The sequence below is a fragment of the Schistocerca americana genome, chromosome 2, assembly GCF_021461395.2.
Source record: "Schistocerca americana isolate TAMUIC-IGC-003095 chromosome 2, iqSchAmer2.1, whole genome shotgun sequence".
NCBI classification, from domain to species: domain Eukaryota; kingdom Metazoa; phylum Arthropoda; class Insecta; order Orthoptera; family Acrididae; genus Schistocerca; species Schistocerca americana.
The window spans coordinates 983,636,607-983,651,260 of NC_060120.1; the positions used below are offsets into that span (position 1 = coordinate 983,636,607).

A 14,654-nucleotide genomic window follows, 5' to 3' on the forward strand; every position below is an offset into this window, starting at 1 on the left:
TACCAATTGTATTGAATACTTATTCAGTGTTTAAAGTGCACCTCAATATTTACTTGTTACGTTCATTGTATAAAGCATAACCATTACATATGCTGAGGTATACAGAGCTGTATCATCAATACAATGAGTGTAAAACAGTGTTTATGTAAGTATAAAAACAATCAGGTGTTTGACGCTTTCATTAGTAGTCTACGCTCACATTTGTTAGGTTTCGACCCCTTGATTATTTGGTAGTACTCCACCTTACTTCAGCATCGTGATATGCGACGTACTGCAACTGTATTCTTCTACACATATTTTCATACTATCACTTTCATAAATATCATAACTTACAACCATATTTACTTGTGTTGCGGGCCTTTCTAATGTTTATATGGTAGCTAACATTCAACAAACATTTACCTTTCTTCACTTTAGGGCGTGTTGATGCATCGTTCCCTGGAAGAAAAAACTTAATACTAATTTAAAACTAAATCTTCATAGATAAGTGTACAGTGGCTCAATGGTCATTAATGCCTCTTTCATATATTCAAACATGTATTCATTTACTTTAGTGTGCAGTTGTGCTATCACAAACTCATTTAATGTCATGTGTGGGTATCTGCTTACCTTGTAAATCTAGAAGATAACGTGTGTTATCAGCATGGTGCGACATCTTATTCAGATCACCACTCATATTGTACTCACTTGTTTACCTGCAGCAAGGATTTTCTGGTCCCTTAATTATAATTAGTGTGTGTGCTTTCAATACATAAATTTGTAAATATAAGATATAATCTATATAGAAGTGTAACTTCGGTAAATATTTCGTAGTTTAGGATCCCTTGCCGTGCATATAACCCCTTAGCTTATCTTTGTTTGTGTGTATTGTATAGATAGTCGCTGTTGTAGCCTAGACTCTCCCTTATTTTCTATGCCCCAGTTTATGCAATTGACTTTAAAAATGTTAGTGCAGGCTCCAACACTTTCAGCTGTGTCTGTCTGGTGCACACACACTGGCAGTTGGTTGACATGCTTTCTTCCCAATGCACAAGCACTGGATTGCTATGTTACCGCTAACATTGTGGCGAGTTGTGTATTGCTGTGCATTTCACAAGTTAGTTTATTCATTTACGACTGGGATACGTGCAAGGCAAAATGTTGTGTTAAAGTATCATCATCTCTAGACACATAAAAGTTAAATTCTTCCTTGTTACATCCATTCACCATATCATTTACACATTTTACATGTAACAAAAGAAAAAAAAAAACGCAAACAAAATTTTCGTTATCAACTAACAACATGAATTCTGGAATGTGATTTTCCAGCATCCTAAATCTAATATTATTATTCATACATACAACTTAGAGGGTATACCTACCTTGATCATATCTGATAAAGCAAGTGTTGATCAAGCTTGTGCTCCCACCCCCCTCCAAGGTCACAGAATGGGGGCGTACTGTGACCGGTTCAAGTTTTCCGGTGTCATGGTGGCCTCGGTCTCTGGGTTAGGCGTAACTTCCACTATGTGGACCATTGGTGTTTGGTTACGAAAACTAGTGTCCTGAGAGGCTCACGACTGAAATTCTGTTCACCTCTGCATGTTATTCGGCGTATGTGTGTTTCTTTGCTGGCTGAATACCACTGTCTGTGGGTTATTTGGGTGTCTGTTATTGTTTTGCATTTGCCAAGTGATTGGCTGATCATTGCTGGTAGCTTGTGTCTGTACGTATTGTACAGGCCGGCCATACACTACTCGCCTGATGTAATTGTTTTTGCTAAGTCTTTGCCCATTTCTTTTATATCCACCTTTGTATTTATGGCTTTCTCCATTGCCATTGTGATTACTGTTACCATTATCATAGGTCTGGGTGGGATAAGGTTGCCATCCATGTTGTACTACTAATCCGTTGTTTACTTGTTGGTCCGTAAATCTCTGTGTCGCTATCAGCATATTAACAGGCTTAAGTTGTACTGGTCTCTCTTTGTATATTAAACCTATTGAGTCCAGTACAGATAGAAGGTATTCAGTGTCGTGTTCCAGGATGGTAATGAATTTTTCCCTAATGTGGATAGGAAGACGACTCTTTAAAATTTTCAGCACATCTACTTGAGATACCGGGTTCATTCAATATCTGGTTTTATTCAAATATTTTTCAAAATAGCCCCTTAATCTTCCATACTTGCTATTGAACGGAGCTGGGTTGAATACTTCACATCTGAGCCTCTCTTGTATGGTCGCAGACCAATACTTATCCAGAAATGCTCTCTCAAACTGTTCATTATAGTGGCAATGTTCCGCCATGTCCATAGCCCATAGCAGAATGTCACCCAGTGTATATCCAGTAACAAATCTAATTTTCTGGGCTTCAGTCCAGGTATGAGGTAAAACATTTTGAAATGTTCTGATAAGGACCACAGGGTGTGTTCTTTTCCTTTCAGGAGTAAATATAAGAATTTTTCAATGCCTAAGTAATCCCTCATCTGCAAGCAATGTTGACAAACACGCTGCACTGTCAGTGATAGGCGTGTTTATGTTAGCTTATGGGGTAGCGTATGGCAACTGTGCTTGCTTGACAAGTGCAACTGCTGGCAAGTGTTGTTGCATTATGTGACCTTCGCTATTTTCTTTCGACAGGCTAAACCCATATTGCACGTAACCAGTGAAGGTATCTAACTTCTCTAAAAGCATAGGTTTGTTTTCTGTCATATGCTGTTTTGGAATGTCAGTAGTTTTAGCAACACTGCCTCATAACATTTCTTCTGCTTCCCTTAAACCCAAGTCTATTTGGGCTAGAAGTTTATTTTCCTTCTCTATTCGATCTTCTTTTACAGTAACAACATAAATTTTGCATTCTGACACTACCTTTTCAGCAAAGGTGCTGCCCATATCCAGCATCCAGGTTTCAACTTTTTCAGTTATTTCCTGTACATCTGCACATAACTTATCTCTCTGTTTTGGCAAATTCTGAATCTAAACTTAACTGATCTACTCTTAGACTCAACTTGTGCATTTCTGTTGCTAGGTTTTTGCATACATCTTGCAGCTTGCTGACTGCGTTCGTCACATTTTTTACCGATGCATCCACTTGAGATTGCGCCTCCTGAATTTGAGAATATGCTTCACTGAGGTATTGCAACTCACCTGCAAATTGTTCCTGTTTACAGCCTACGGATGTTACCTTTTCCATTAACGTATATATATTGTGGAACATATTGGTAATTATTTCTTGTAGTTGTTTACTGAGCTGTGTCAACTGCCCAGATAGTTCGTCAGATAGCTCACCTCACTGAACTGTTGACTAATACTGTTCTTGAAATCGTTGAATGCCTGTTTTTGCTGTGTAAACTGTTGCCCCATATTTTCCTGATGTATTGTGAGCTGCTGTGTTACACCCTTAACCCCTCAAGTGTGATGGTGCCCTCCACCTGTCTGCACCTGCAGCATGACATCTGTTGTGCACATCTGCAAATGCTATATCTAATACAGTACTGAAAATAAAATTGTGAAAAAATTAAGGCGAACACATAAAACTATATGGATGAAATAGATGAAATCACTTTAGGCACAAGAAGTTTAATCATGTTATAAAAATTAATTGTTTACAAGGCTTTTTGAGAGTGATGAAGTTCAAAGCACAGCACAATACATAATGCTGGGTGTGCAGGGCAGGTTTTACATCTATATGATGTCTCTCTTCTTTGCTGTTTTGTTGCACACAGCACACATCTCATTAGGCCCTTCTGTTTTTGTTGCTGGATTTTCTTCTGGGAAGTGCCTACGAGTAAGTCTGTGACAGTCACTGACAACATCAGAAGGTCTCCCTTGCTTCTGTTCAATGGCACTGTGATGATAATTAGTTATGAGCTCATCTATGAGTGTCACTCTAAGATCTAAATGGTCCTTCTTATTTTCATTCTGACCATACAGTTTATAAGCATTTAAAACAGCCACATTCAGCCAATGCTTATAAAGTTTTTTGTACTAAACCTTGTTTTGCTCTTTCCACAAGGAACGATTCCAGTAACTGGTCTTTCAAGTCCATTCCCCCCATGTTCTGGTTGTAGTCAGAAACACAGAGAGGTATCTGGGTCACTTGCACCTCTCTCCCATTAACTCTTCTTTGCACATCTACTGTTGATGGTTTGTTGTTAGCAGTGTAACTTCCCTTTTATCCTTCCATTTCAGAGCCACCAATTTCCCCTTTGTGCACTGATGATCTGTCCTTTTGGTAACTTCCTATTTACAATATATGGTATTCCTTTCCTAGAAGTTTTAACTGTTTATACTGCACCAGTACGCCTGTCCACAAGTCTTTGTAACAAGTCAGGACTTGAATAGTAATTGTCCAATAACACGCACCTACCTACACCTAACAAATTTTCACACAAATTTAACACCACCTTTGTTGACTGTATATCATCATCCTTTGTTATTTGACAGTGAAGATCAGTATCTTTTCCAGTGTACAAAATAAAGTTCCATAAATACCCATTCTTGTCACACAGTTCGAAAAATTTCATCCCAAAGCTTGCTGTTTTCAAAGGTATGCACTGCTTCCAAGAGTGTCTCCCTTTCCACAGCAACAAGGATTCGTCAAATTATGTTACGTCCTGGCTCATAAACTCTCTGAAATCTTTGCTTTATCACAGGCATAATTTTATAAATGGTTTTACTGCCACTTACATTTTGGTGTTCTGTGTTGTCAGCAAAATGTAGAAATCTTGTCAGGAGATGAAATCTTTCTTCACTCATAACATTAGGGAAGAGGGGCGTTTCTAGCATGTTCCATCTGGTAAAATACATTTTAGTCAGTCTTTTACACACAATCCCCATCAGTAAAATTAAAGCTAAAAGAACTCTGACTTCACCACCATCAGTCGGAAACCACTTTACAAATCATGATTTATTCAGAGAAAGTATTTTTTCACTTTCCTTTTGTGAAAAGAATTCCACATATTTATTTATTTCTTTGACAATCATTTCTATTATTTCATTGTCAAAGAACAATTCAAAATAAGCTAATGGCCCTGCATTACCAGGAATTCGGAGTTTCAGCCTATCTTCAGCAATACTCTATGTAAATGCAGTAGGTGCAGAAATAGTGTCACATTCCTTCCATTTAGGCAAGACTGCATCCTGCACAGTAGATTCATCATCTGACGAATCATCAAAAGACAATGACAACTCATCTTCCTCAATATCACTCTCCACCAAAAGTTGCAGAACTTCATCTTCCATCAGCCCAGCTATTGCGCACAACCTGCAGAGAATCATCACCCACACAAAGACAAAAACTTTCGTAACCCACGTGAATCACAAATGCTAACTCCCTAACTCCATCAACATGAAGCTAAGGAATGTATGGCACTGCCATCTAGTGGCTGTCATTCAAACTGCATTGCCGGAGAGGATAAATGAATACAAAAAGCGCAGAAGGCATATGACGTTGCACACGCTGGATGAGCAGTCGGTGGTGGACAGCATAAGCTGTCGCACACGCTTGATGGGTTAAGCTGTTGTGTTATTAGTTACATGACTTGTGTCAAATTGTGGGTGTCACTAGTATTTACATTGCTTTTTTGAACTGTTCCCTGTTCTTGCGTTTGCAATGTCGTGAGCAAGTAATCAAAGGAATTTTCACTGTCACGCACTTCAGTTTCTCTATTTGAAAAAATGTTTCCCAGTGTGACCTGAGAAATTGTCCCATCAAGCATCATTAAAGTAACATCATGATTAGCTATATTACCAGTGTCATAATTTATTAATAGTGGGATGCCAACCTGGTTCTTTTAGTAGCCATTGGCTAGTTCACGAGTTGGCACGTTACTTTCAACTGTTGCCAAGCTCGGATTTCCGCCATCTTTGCGTATTGCAATTTGTAATGAATTTTCAACAATGGCCATTTCATTTGACTCTGCTGTGAACAATGTTTACCAAAATTATGAAAAGAAAAAAAATTTTCAAAAAGAAAATTTTGTTTATACTGGTACTTTTCAATTAAAGCAGTTTTATATGCATATTCATTAATGAACCTTACTGTTCTCTTATACAGTCTTACAGAATTTGAATGAATGATTTTGCACTTAAATGTTGACTTTACACAAACTTTTGTCTTTCCTATAGAAATGCACTTTCCGTAATGGATATTAATTGGAAGGAAAAGAGATTATTTACTTTGAGAGAGACAGTGCCAAGCACGGCCGTATAAGCATACAGCGTAGCAGCTCCCTACCTTTTACCACTGAAATCCGCATTCCTGGTGCGTCTTATTTGTAGGCAGTACTAAATTTTAATTTGCTCCTTCAAGTTCTTAATAGTTCCAATCTCACAGATGTGTAACAATTGCAACAAAGACCTCATTAGTTTCTTGTAACAATAAAATGGATCATTTATCTAAAAAAAAATTTATCTCAACAATTGAAAGGTCTGCTCATATTCCTCTCGGTGCCGTCCTTTGAACGGTCACCATTGAATAGTCGCAAGAGGAACAAATAGGTAATATATGATAGAAACTAATTAAAAATTGCTGCTTAAATAATTAAAAGGGAAATTTTGAAAGAATAATTGAAAGAAATTGGAAGGCACCTATATCTTGAGTGAACTTTAACTGGCACTAATATCAACAGACCTTCAATATTCAATGCATTTAAGATGAACATTCACCATTTAAATTTAAATACTTCATGTTATTGCCATTGTGCATAGAGCTGGTTATGACGATCGACCATCTTCTGCTCATGTTTGCTTCGATCCTCTTGATGCAGGATACTCAGTACATCGTGGAATGATGAACAGATGGTTTTTTAATAAACTACATCTCCCAAATAACTTTTATAACACTTCTTTAATGTCCTGTTAGAGTAGACATTTTTGAACAATATTAATGGGCAGAACTCTTCATATCTCTGCCTGCTACCACTTATAGGATAAATAGATCTTTTAACACTATTAACTTGGTGAACTTGTAACAAGTCTATCCGCTACCTCTTATAGGGATAAACAGATGAATATAAAGAATTTAAAAAATTGAAGAGCATATCTCTACTTGTTTTGTTTGTATGCCAATGTTATCTATGGTATAAAAGAAAAGAATGAGGGAGAAAAGAAAAGAAAATAATAATAATGATAATATGATACATTACAAAAGTTTGCAAACATCTGACATGTACAGTTGCTGATCTTGTTGGCATCTGTAGCTTCACATTCACAGGTGGTATTGTTCCTGGTAATGTATGACAAACCTCATTGTCTTCCCTTTTGGAGAATACAGACTTGAAAACATAACACACATCACCCTCTGGCCCACCTTGTACTGAGATAAAGTTGCCATACACTTTGCTGCCTCCTTTTGCCTTTCCAATGCCTTAGTGATCACTTGTTGCACCCTCTTTCAAACTTTTCTCACAGTTCTCATGAACTCTCAGTCTGACTCTCTGTTCCTGCTCCCTTTCTTCTTAATTGTATCAAATGCAATGGCACCTTTTTACCATACAACATTCACCAACTTGAATGGCGACTAGTTGGTGCTGTTATGTATCTTCAAATTATATGCACTCAACACAAAATATAATTGTTTGGCCCAAATCATATGGTGGGATGACTAAGCATCCTCTTGATCATTCAGTGAATGCACTCCATCCTTCCATTAATTGATGATGAAGTGGACTTTTTCTTGATTATTTCACTCTCAACAGCTGACACAATTCCTTTGTCTGGTCTGACATGAAGTTCTTCCTTTGATCTTAGTTATTGTGTGTGTCATCCCAAACTTCAGTACTCATTTATTCACCAACATTTGTACGACTGTGGTAGGCTGCTGGTTCGGCATAAGCAGCATCTCTATACAATGGGAGAAATGTCCATTATAGTCAACACAAAATGATCCCCTGATGGAGTTTGGTTAAATGGTCCTAACACATCCACCCTAATAAATCTAAACTGTTCTGTGGCTTCTGGCAATCTCTACAATAATACTTGTTTTCATCTAAAATCTGTATGTTGTGCACACTGTACACGGCTGTTGACATAGTGATCAACATCACTTTTTCTTCCTTTCCACCTGTTCATCTCTACCATCCTCCAATTCACTGTTCTGCAGCCTCAAAACAAAATCATGCATTTCTCTCAGTACTTCTTCCATTAACTTCAATGGTACAACCACTTATGGTCCTAGTCTCATCTTTCCACACAACAAGCTGTCACACATACTGAACTGCTGCTGCTAACGGTGCTGCTTACATTCCCTGTCAATGCTCTGTGCTGCTTGCCACTCAGCAAGGTTCTAACCCAGTGCTTGCATCACTGTTACCCTCGTTCTTAGTGTGTCTTCATATTCATGTTTCTTCTCTGGTTTGTGGATTACTTCATACTCAAATTCACTGAGTTTTAATACCTACCTTGTCAGTCCATTACATGGGTCTTCCAAACATAATAACCACTTTAAAACAGCATTGTCAGTCACTACTTTAAACTTCCTCCAGTACATTTCTCTATACACCGGCAAAGCATCTCCCTCCCTCTCTCTCTCTCTGGTAGAAAAATTCCTGTCAGCTCCATTCAATTGAATCAGTGCAAAAGCAATAGGCTGTTCATCTCCATCAACCTTGTGGCTCAAAACACAACAGAGAGCATGGTTCTACGTATCACATGATAATACAAATTCCATCTGAAAATCCAGGAACACCAACACTGTATGTGACATCAATACTTCCTTCAGCTTAATTAATGCTTTCTGACACTCCTCAGCCCACAAAATTTTATACTATTCATTAGTAACTGCATACGTGGTTGTGCTGTATCTGCAACCCCCCCCCCCCCCCCACCCCCCACCCCCCCCCACACACACACACAAATTTTCAATAGTAATTGCAAGACCCAGTAAAGGCTGCAACTCTTTGTTTGTTCCTGGTATTGGAAAATGATCCACCACTTGTATCAGTCTTGGATCAGTCCTTCCCACTTCCTTACTAATTACATGACCCAAATAATTCACTTCTTCCCATGCAAAGTGGCATTTTTCATTACTCAGTGTTAAATTTGCAGTCTGTGTTCCTGTTTATATCTTGAAAAAAACAGTTATGTCATCCAGGTACACTAAACATTGACAAGGCTTCAATCCTTTCAACACTCCATCCAACAAACACTGGAATGTGCTGGTGTGTTCTTTAAACCAAACAGCAGTCTTCTATACTGACAATATTCCAAAGTTTCTGAAAATCCAGACTTGCTCTATCCTACGGAGCCACTCTCAGGTACATTGTCAAGAAATATGCTGCCTAAGGTTATCATTGATTTCTACGATGTTTGGAATGAGATAAGCATCTGTCAGAGCCTCACTGTTCAAATGGTGGTAGTTGCAGCAGAAGCAATACTTCTTCAATCCATCTATTGGTACAATTACAAATCCAGCTCCTCAAGGATTACTACTCTTCTATTATGCCATTGATCAACTGATGAGTCATAAAAAATGAGCAAAGCATTGAGCACTGAGCTAGTACCTGTATAAGAACTGTCTTTCAAAATGAAGTAATGATCACTTTTCGTAGGATGCAGCTTTCACTCATCAGAAGAGCATTCTTTGTTTTTCAACTTTCTGACAGACTGAAATGCTTTCAAACTGGGGCTTTGTGCGTGGGCTGTAACATTTCTCTCTAAAGCAATTATTCAAAGTTACATTGTATTGAAAGATATCTGCTGCTTTTCCAAACATAGTAATAGTAGTCTTCACATTTACAATCTTGGTGAAATTTCCCTTCTTCTTGCCTTTTATTTCCTTGCTTTTAGTGTGCACAGACTTGACTATTCTATGTGATAAAGAAAGGGGAAATAATTAAAGAGCACCTGAAATGTAAAACATCATCTTTTACATTGATACTTCAGTCTCCAAGGTGATGTGGATTCTCTGCATCACCCAAGTATCAATAGGGAGAACATGTCAAAGATTCTCAGGCTCCAGGCAATTGTCATAACTTGTACATGTGTGATATGCAGCAGCCATGGCAACCAAGTCACATGGTACCAACCTGTGACAAGTGTTTACTGCTAAATATCGCAGTTCAGCTACTGCTAGCCAGTTTCGCGCTAGTCATTGAAGCCTTTAGTTATGCACCATTGAATAGTTGAGTTTTGACTCTGCCTGATTTGGAGTGCTCCCTGGATTGTTGTATATGCCTAAAACAATGTTGCCGCACTTTGGTTTTTTTGTTCATTTTGTGACCACCACTGTCATTTCATCAGTGAGAGTATCATAAACAATGTCCTACTTTCACAAAGTAGTATAAAAGAGTGGTGATGAGAACATCCTCACTGTGCAATTATTCCAGTCAGGCTTGGAACCCCAGTTTCTAAACTTGTGGCAGAAGCACTTGCAACAACAGCAGCAACAACTGCAGCAACAGTAACAGCAAGAAAAGTAGTGGGAATTCTACCAGAAACAGCAGACACCGCTGCTGCAGTTCTTGCAACACAAGTCTAATAAGTGACTGTAAACATCAGTATGCATTCTTTAAGATCTTCTAGTAGTAAGCTACGAAAAGTGGTGCAAAAATTACAACTTCTTCCAGATTATAGTAGCTTTACTTTTTCTGGTGTTTGTGGTTTGCTGAAAAACTGTGCCAAACTCAAGTCATTGCAGCAAGGCTCAAGTATAATCAGTGTGTTAAGCAATATAAGAAACCCTATGCAACATGAGCTGCTGACTTATGAGGCTTGGCATTCAAGTGTGATTTTTTCTGTAAACAGTGTGGCACAGCATATGTTAACTCATTAATCCATAATGCTATTATCAATCGCACTCCCGATCAAGAAATTAGTGCAAGGCTATAGATGCATCTGATCCTACCTTGAGTGCTATCTTAAAAATTACCAAAGCCCACAAAGTATTTCTGTCAATGGAAGCTATTTCCATAATTCCTGTGGTGTTGTCATTGTTGGTAGCATCAGTTACCATCATGCTCCGTGATCAGCCGATCACTTCCAATCCACATCATCATCCGATTTACAGAGCACTGATAGTCCAGCAACACAAGATTCAGTAGTTTAGTGCAGCAATCCCTCATCCTCATCAGTAGAAGTTTGCTGCTGGAGTGTACTGAACTAAGCTGAGGCTTGTGCAATGTTTTGCTCCCCATTGTTGTCAAAAGACCACAAAAAAGTGTGTGCCATCAATCATATCCAGACTGCAGCCCACATCATCAATGGCGTCACTGCTCTTTCTTGGACATAATCTGTTTTGTACACTGAAAGCCAGGATACCACTCAACTGTTTGCCTTGGCTGGCATGCTTCAACAAATTTGGCCATCAGCACACTACACACTACCTTGCAGCTTATTTTCTGTGGTCATTTCTCTCTTGCTTTTGGTATATTATTTGCTGCACCATCTATGGCTTTCCAAGTAAGAATTTTTTAGGTTCAACAATGTAGAATCCAGGCTGGAATGTAACAGTATTACAAAAAGGATAGCTGCTGCTCACCATATAGCAGAGATGCTGACGGCAGATAGGCACAACAAAGAGACTGTCAGAAAATGAGATTTTGGCCAAAAAGGCCTTCGTTGGAAATAAAACGTACACACACACACACACACACACACACACACACACACACACTCATGCAAATGCAACTCACACATACATACACATACATGACTGCAGTCTGTAGCTGCTAAGGCCACACTCAGTCTTTTTGTTGTGCCTATCTGCAACTCAGCTTCTCCACTATATGGTGAGTAGGAACTATCCTTTTCATAATTTTGTAGGCCTTGTGTAATACACTTGTTTAAAACAAGTCTCAACCCTGATAGTGGCTAAAAGGGGATATACTGTAAATATAAAGTGTAGGGGATAATAATGCCTAGTCAAGTAAATACCCTTGTATCAGCTGAGACAAAACAGGAATGTCCAAAAACAAATCAGTTCTAATAAGATGTAATAATGAATGTTTAACTGTACTTAAGTTTCAAATCACTGCATTTGTGGCTAAGGCTATGCCATGCTGATTGGCTATAAATGCGTAACTCAAGTTTGCTAATACATTGCAGTCTTTATCTTGGCATGACCTGGCTCATGCTACCATGATCCATGGAGAATGGCTGCAGAAGCATTGTGTATAGATTATGTATTAGCAGGCTGAGATCCACTTTAAACAAAGCAAAACAAGTGGCATTTTCTCAATCTTTTTCCTTGTCTATTGCCTAATTTTATTCTTCTATTTTCTGAAAGTGTAACAGCGGTGGGTTGAGGGTGACTGAGACAGATTTTGAGTGAAACTATAGGCCTAATCTGTATAAGCCCATTAAGAGTAGTTGTGGCCCCGGGCACATTCAGGAATCTGTTCATTCATCCATGTAGATGATAACAGGTTGCCATTATGTTTGCAAACATGCCTACAGTGTTTCAGAGATATCTTGAGCAATTCATTCAGTGTATCCAGTGTGTTACCGGGGCCAAGTGGGAGCAGCAGCTGCGCATTCTACAGATATTGTTTGAGTGGCTCAAACTCCATGGTCTGCATTGTCACCTCAACAAATATGATTTCTTTGAGGCGAGTGTCAAGTTCCTAGGACATATATGTATTAAGTAGAGATGGGCTCACACGCTCACAGGATCATGTGTATGCAATCACTAACTTAGTGGCTCCTAAGAACCTCAAAGAACTACAGTCGTTTCTCAGCAAAGTAAATTAATATTCCAAGTTTGTTCCCAATGTTGACCACATTTTCCATCTGCTCAATGAACTGCATAAAAAGGTATTAAATTTGTGTGGTACTGTACTGTCCCATAAATATACTGATAGCACAGAACAGCTCATTGCATTTACATCAAAATCATTTAAATGTGGTGCAGAGGAATTACTTGTACATTCAGAAGGAAGTGTTGACTATCATATATGGCATCCAGAAGTGTCATATGTGTTTCTAGAAGTTGAATATGCATTTCTATGGTGCTAAGTTTCAACTGGTGACTAATCACCACATGTCACTCTGAGTCTGATTCATTTTCTCGTTTGCCATGCAGTTCAGGTGGGCATCAAGTGCAGTGTTTTGCTTTAGATGCAAATCAGCAGCACGACCTTAAATAATTTCTGATTACAGCATGTGAAGTAGGAGGAGAAACAGTCCATCATGATTCACTCCACTGCAGGGTATTGTCTGCTGCATGTGTGTGTGTGTGTGTGTGTGTGTGTGTGTGTGTGTTTGTGTTGTGGGGAGGGGAGGTTGCCTAAGGTCACTGATCCGGAATGGTGCACCGATTTTTCCTTATGGCACAGGCTTAGAATAACTGAGGGGGTCATTTTGTTAACTAAAGATGATGATGAATGCCAGGTAGTAGTTCCTCCCATGCTCTGCCCCCTGTCCTGAACCTCTTCCACCTGCACATTGGGAAATGTAGAAAATGGAGGCAATAGTGTGGTGTCATGTGTGTTGGCCTGGAGAAGACACCACCATTGAATGCACCACCCATAACTGCCGTGCATGGGCCCACAGCCCATCAGGTTCAATGCAGTTGGCCACACCCTGACTGCTTCTGGCAAAGAGCACATATTGATTTCAGGGGAGCAACATGGTTGCTAGTTGTCAGTGACCTCCCTAATTTTCCATATGTCAAAAGGGTGTCTACACCCATTACAGCAGCTACTATCCGTGCCATGTCCATCATATTTGCAATAGAGGGGCACCTTTCACTCAGATTTCTGGCTATGGCCCTCAGTTCACTGCATCACCACTTCAGGATTTTGTCAATGGTGTAGCACTGAGCACCTGACCACCATCCCTTTACATCCTGCATTCAATTTGGAATCCAAGGAGATGGTAAGGACACTGAATATTCAGATTTGCAAACTACCGATGACAGCAGAACCCAGGGAAGCACACACACCATATTCTTTCCCACCTACTGGTCCACCTCGTAAATGGATGTAGCCCAGACAAAATTCTACATGGGTGCCAACCCCACACCCTATTCAAGCTGCTGCACTGGACTCAGCAGGCTCACCCTTCACAGGCAGAAACACATTACCATGTAGGCTCCCATGCCTGGGCTCGTAATTTTGGCCAGGACATTGAGTGGCCCCAAGATGTCGCCACCAGCAACAGGGGCAGGCAGATGTTTGAGGTAGATGCCAGAGAGGAGCAGCCCTGCGTACAATGTGATGTACCACCCCTACTCCACTACTGAGTGGGAATGCCATCTGCAACAATTTCAGGGACAAGCCAACCCACCAGTCTGCCCTTTATTACTATGACTTCCACCGTACATTTGACATCAACAGGAAGTCAACGATGACCAGTGACAGAAGCCCAAAGAGCTAGAAACCCGTCTTCTCCCTACACCATTTCCATTACCCACCTCAGCCACTGGTGGACCCCTCCCCTCACCACTGATGAAGGCTGAAGACTTTTGGCCTGAAGTGCCCATGGAGACTGAACTGCAGGACCCATATCCACCATATCCAGCACCTACTGCCCATCAGACTGGCCCAAGCTTCACCCTAGACTCCATCGATTGGCAGAAGATATCAGAGATACTTGGGCTCCAGTGATACGTCCAACTTGCTTTCACGTGAGGTGCAGCAGCTGTGACAAGTATCTCTGGTGTTGCCGCCCTCCGGCAAGTGTTTACCTCCAAAAACTGAAGCACAGTTATTGCTCCAAAAACAGCAGCACAGTTAT

The 14,654-nt window shown here is 39.8% G+C and overlaps 1 protein-coding gene across 1 annotated transcript in view; it reads left to right on the forward strand.

Annotated features, from left to right (window-relative positions):
* Window positions 1–14,654, forward strand: part of LOC124596265 (dynein axonemal heavy chain 7) — a 1,038,560-nt gene that overhangs the window by 331,381 nt on the left and 692,525 nt on the right. The window lies entirely within an intron of this gene.